The following is a 6404-nucleotide window of genomic DNA, read 5'->3' as shown; positions in this document are numbered from 1 at the left end:
ATTTCGATACCACTATGGAGGTATTGGAATTCTTCACTTTCTAGATAATTTGAACTTTGATTTCTTCAAATTTGCCACCTTTTGATTTTTGGTATCTTCACTTTTGAATTTCTTCGGAATTTTGATCTTTTGATCTCACACTTTAACTTTGATGCTCCAAAAATTCTTTAAACTTTTCTTGTAATTCTCTCTCTTTTTTTTAACATGTAACTCACTTTTTTTTCACTCAAAACCTACATGCTTAAGCAGGGGCGCTCAACTTCAACCTTTATTGATTAATGATAACAATTTTCCTGGATACATTTCAAGTACACGATGCTAAACATATTGCGATCCTCAAATTAAGCGAGGTTGTGTTTTTGTCCCATGATTTCACTAGAATAAAGGAGGCCACAAATGCACTAGAACGTATATAGGCTCAACTAAACATTTGGGTCCTCATGGAATCATCAAATATAATACTAGCATGATCCCTAATTGTTTTTACCAAAATATCTAAATTAGCCCTAGCAATTTTATGCAAAATTTTAAAATTAATCTAAATTTTAACTAAATGTAACCAACCCCCTACCCGACACTTAATTTATACAATGTCCCCATTGCATATTATGGATGAATAAGAAAACATAAAACTAAAGAGGGAATTAGAACAAACTCCACTGGGATAGTAGTGGCGAGGTTGATATCTCTTATCTTCAGCTCCATCTTCAATTGACTTTAGACATGGGAACAGCTCATCCATGTCGTGGGTGTCAAAATCTCGTGTGGTACAGTCTTTATAAAAACTCCAAATATAAGGGAAAAACTCTTGGAAATGCTCGGAAAATGATCTTCAAAGAATAGAACCAATGCCCATATCAAATGTCATCAAATCTTCAGCTCAAAAGTAAGAAGAACGAGCGACTCGTCGAGTAAGTATGTAGACTCGCCGAGTTGAAGCGTAAATGGCAGAAGAATCGTGAATTTTCACATGGACTCGGCGAGTCCATAAGATGCACTCGGCGAGTAGACCGCTGTGTGACAAAAAATTTATTCTGCCCAAGTCCGTTTCTGATGTATGGGGGTTATATAAACTAATAATTTCCCTCATTTTTCTTCAGGGAATAAACACTCTTTAACCCTTCTATCTATTGGACTCATAGCTTGACTCAAAACTTCGTTTCCTCTCTCGCCTAGACTCGATTTCTCGCTTCGTCAGCCTTGACTCTAGACCCTCACAGGCAATCCTAAGCTTCAAACTGAAAAGATCAAAACAACACACAAGTAATAGAAAAAGGAACACAAACATCTAAATTAAATTCCTAAATTACCCTAATAAACTAGAAGTTTAAAAAGAAAAAGAAAAGCAAACTCTAATGACGGGTTGCCTCCCGCAAGTGCTTCTTTTTGTGCGAGTCTTGAGCTGGACTCTCAACTTAATAAACTTCTAATAAAATCAATGCCAATCCATCTGTTGCATTAAATATTTTCTTTGGACCAATTTGTAAAATTTGGCTCTTTTCTTCTAAAATTGGCCAAACGAGCTTGAATACATAAAACCCAAGAATTCTGACAAGGGTTGGGACCGGTCGGGTACTAATCAGAAATCGATCGCGCTTCAGAACTTTCTCCAAAGTTGGAATCGTCACCCCATGCTTCGAAACACAAACCGGAAGAACAGGGGACCATGTCGTGGTAATGGTCAAACCACAACTTGGTTCCTGCAATTCAGCTTGTTCTTGTTCTTCGTCCGGCCTCTCTGCTAACAACCTTTCCAGCTCCTCCAAATCTCTTTCTGGATTAAATTCTTCATCTTGTAACTTTAGCTCTTGTGACTCAAATTGTTCTTGTTTATTAGGCAAGATGTTATCTAACCATCTTCCAAATTCCTTCAAATCATCATCTGAGTCATATTCCTCATCTTCTAGCTCTTGTGACTCAGATGTCCCTTGTGTGTTGGGCAAGATGTTATCTAACCATCTTCCAAATTTCTTCAAATCTTCATCTGAGTCATACTCCTCATCTTCTTGCTCAATTTCCTGTACTACTTCCTCAAGAAAAGCATCAAGAGCATCGAGATTTGGAAAATACATAATAAATAAAAATAAAAATAAAAATAAAAATTAAACTAAATAAAAAAAATTAATCAACAAAAAAATGATAACATTTAGCAAATAAAATTAAACTAAATAAAAAAAATGATAACAATTAGCAAATAAAATTAACTATTTAGAATCGTTCCCCGGCAACGGCGCCAAAAACTTGATGTGTGTAAAACCAACTAGTTTTAATCCTACTAACTTAAACACAAAGACGAACACACGAAAGGCAGTGTACCTATCGATTAGCAGTTTAGTTCAGGTAAGTAGGGTATCGAACACAGGGAACAGTAAACAATTAAAAGAAATGCTAATATTATCTAAATAAAACAAGTAATAGAAAGGGGGTTTCTCTAGTTTTGCAAGACTAGAAACTTAAACAACTAATACTTAGACTACTTAACTAAAAGCTAGATAAGCAAAGATTCAACTAAATTCAATAACGAAGGGAACTTCTGTTTAGTTCAACTCAATTGATCCTATGGTTGATATTATGGTAATAGTGCAATGGATTAATTCTTCTATTGGCTACCGATTTAAGTGATTAGATTCACGTTCGCTGCACTAATCCTTAAAGAACAAACTAACTCAAATAGTGGCCAGTTGTCTAATTTAATTCAATTCACTAGGTTATTTATTCGGGTTAATTTAGACTTGTAATGGTTAACTAATTTGGTCCTTTAGTTAACCTCTTGTTGATGGTCATTACACAAGCTCACACATGAATTTACCTATTTTTCTATTAATTCTAGTTTCACAGTCGCTAATCCTAGTCATATAATAAAGTGGTCACATAAATTATATGAGGTATCAATTAAGAGATGTTCATGCTTCTTAATTATCTTCCTACTAACAGAAAAACAGTTATCATTCACACATAAGGTTCTTTAACAAGCTAGAATCAACAAAATCACCAATATTAAATTAATCCTACCATAAAATCAAACCATAATCACAAAATCATCTATCCTAAACAGAAGTTATGAGTTTTTAGCTCATATCTACCGCAAATAACAAACTAAAAACATAATCTAATGATTGAAACATGGTTTATGCAAAAGATTAAGATAAAAGTAGTGTGTTATTGCCTTTGATCTTCTTCCAATTTTATATCTTGGTTGAAATCTCGAAAACCACAGCTTCTAAGAACCCTTCTCGCCTCCAAAAATCGTCCTAAACTTCCCCCATTCGTTAGGGTTCGAATGAGAAGCGTTTCTATATATATATTCTGAAAACAGGGCTAATCGGCGAGTCCAGTGACCTACTCGCCGAGTCCATCACTTAAAATCCCGTGTAAGGCAAGTCAGCGCGTCTTTATCTTCTCGAATCTTCGATGCGACTCGCCGAGTAGTCGACCCTACTCGCCGAGTACCTTGTGTTTTTAGAATTTTCTCAAAACATGAAAGTCGTCCGAAATTGTGTCTAGTTTTCAGAACATTTTGAATCTCGTCAATCGGAGTTACGGTTCATGAAATATGGCCAAAACACTGACAAGGGGTCAAGCTGCCCAACAACATCCTTCTTTCTTCAAAATCCAAGATCCAAGCTTCCAATCGCTAGTTCCGCTTCCTTTTCCACCCGACCATGTCTTTTATTGCTGAAATTGAAATATTAAGCTAATTAAGCACCTTTTGTCCATAAAATGATATAAAATCAACAATAATTAATAAGATAATGAATGATTTCTATGACTAAATAAGCCCATATCAGTTATCATCTATGGATTGCCCCTAGGGACTGTCTGTGGTTATGTAGGATAGCCTGAGAACTCTTGGTCTAGGCTCTCTTGCTTTTTCCTTGTTTGGTTGTGGCTCTAGAGTAGAATCATATGTTTGGGTGGCTATCTCACCTCTAGTTACTTATGGTTATGCATTCTATGGGGTTAGCTGGTAGCAAGATAGTATGCTATGAGAGGACTAGTAGGCGTTAGTGAACTGTATGACTTTTGTTTTCCTGTACTATGTGCCTACTTGATCCTGATTGTTTATATGTCAATATGTTGTGTTTGGTTTGGGTTGAGGTGGTCCTGCTTTGTGCTGTAGGCCAAGATACCTGGTGTGGGCCGACTGTAAGTTGAAGGCATGGAGGCTCAAAGGGAGCGGTTTGGGTTGAGGCGGACCAGTGTAGACTGATGGAAAAAAGATCCAGAGCGTCCTAGATATACTGCTGGCTTGAGTGGCATACCAGTCAGGCCGAAGTCCCAGAGAACGGTCCATATGGGTTGTAGGCCGGTGTAGCGTTCCGGTCAGGTTGACTGCTTTGTATGCATGATGTTTGTTATTATGTTATGTGGTGGTATTGTGGGGAAAAGTCACTAAGCTTATCCTTATCCAGTTGTTTATTGTTTTAGGTATCATTGGTGCCTATGGGAAGACGAAGGTGATATTGTATACGCTCATCAACAACATTGAGGATTCCGTGTTTTCTTTAAAACTCTGATTTTAAATAAATGTAATTTGGAATAAACGGTTTTCTTAATAATAGATTTATAAATTGGTAAGTTTTACCTTAATAAAAAAATTAAAAAATTTTGGTTGTGAAAACGGGACATTACAAGTTGGTATCAGAGCCCTAGTTTGAGTGAATTGGAGGAACACTTGTGTGAATCTAGTCTCAAACTAGGATCCGAGAGTTTTTGCAAATGTTTTTGAAAAAGAAGTTATAATAAGAGAATTAGGTTAAGGACATGGGCTCGGTCTCTTGTAATGTTCTTGTTTGATTGTTGGCTTAGGATCGGGAATGTGGACCTTGACTTAACTTTGATTTTTTAGGAAGATGCAGCATGTACAATCAGCCAGAGCCCAAACATGAGAATGGTTCCCAAAATACCCATACTTGTTATATTTGCTGAGTTTTGATCTTGCTGATACATGATTTGTTAGAAAAGTATGCTAGTGATAGGCTAGGGATCTGCAGGAATTGCATGATAGAATTTTCTGATTATACAATGCCTGATAGCCTAGGGTTCTTATTGTATGAAATTGACATCATTACTGTAGTTTCTTAGTGTATGCAACATAGTTCTACATAACTAAGATTCTATAGCCTGAGAATGTTGGTTTAGCCTTATTTCCTGTTCTTGTTTGATGAAGGGCTTAGGGTAGAATCAGGTATTCGACTGTCTATATGGTCCAATGTTATGTATGATTAACATACATGAGTGCTACAGGGTTGGTTGAAGTTTCATGGACTAGTTGTCTAATGTCTAGCCTTCCTTTAGGATGAGAGGATGGAGTGTATGTGTATTCTTGTGAGTATTGTTAGGGTAGTTGTGATGATCTTCTGAGACAAATACGGGTGGGTGTGGAAGGTAGTATGGGCCCATACTACTGGAAACACAGGACCCGTACGCGCAGCAGGGAAGTCACAACGCCTAGGGTTTTGTTGGGAATTGGTTCCCTTGGTGTTACAGACGTTTTATTTGATATCTCCCTGGTTTATTTTTAGTATGGCGATTACGAGACGATTTGAGGTTGGATTTGGATCAGGATTAGATGGATAGAATGGGCCAACATTGACTGAGGACCAGGTCAGGGAGATCGTACGTGAGGAGGTTGTTTCTTTTGTCCAAGGGCAGATACAGGAGTTGGTTGGGCCTGTCAAGGCCGCTATGATGGAGTACTTCGATGATCGTTATGCTACACTTCTTGAGGTTGTTGTTGATGCAACCACCACAGTTGTTGCTGCCATTGGGGCTCGAGGAGATAGAGTTTTCCAGTATCGAGACTTCGATCATACCAAGCCCCCAGATTTTGATGGGGTCTCGGACCCGATCAAGGCGATGAGATGGTTGTCTGACGTGGAGGGTTGTTTCTCCACCTGTTCTTGTCCGGATGACCAGAAGGTCAAGCGCGCCCTGAACCTAATCAGAGGGCCACATTGATTTGGGAACAGTTCTCGGAGGTGTTCCGTGCAAGGTATGTTCCACTGGTAGAGAGGGAGATACTGACCCAGGATTACCTGGATCTGAGACAGACGATTGAGTCGGTGACGGATATCACTAAGATGTTTACTGAGAGGGCTTTGTTCAATCCTGAGATCGCTGCTTCAAAGCAGGCTCAGATGACTCGATGTTTGAGTGTGACCAAAACGAACATTCATCAGTTCGTGTCCACCCAGCGCTATGGTTCTCTCGTTGAGCTTCAGGATGCCGTGAGGAGACGAGAGATTGATATAGAGACCCATGCAAGGGAGCAGTGTCATACTCTGGATCGGTATCCGCCTACAACGAAGTGGTTCAAGTCCGCCGTCCAGAGTTCATGATCAGTTGGAAGGAGGTGCAAACCTTTTGTATGTCAGAGGTGTGGCGAGGAGGGCGATTTTGGT

The sequence above is a fragment of the Lactuca virosa genome, chromosome 3 (genome assembly GCF_052849685.1).
Source record: "Lactuca virosa cultivar CGN04683 chromosome 3, Lactuca_virosa_CGN04683_v6, whole genome shotgun sequence".
In the NCBI taxonomy this organism is placed as follows: Eukaryota; Viridiplantae; Streptophyta; class Magnoliopsida; order Asterales; family Asteraceae; genus Lactuca; species Lactuca virosa.
This window is presented reverse-complemented; position numbering follows the sequence as displayed.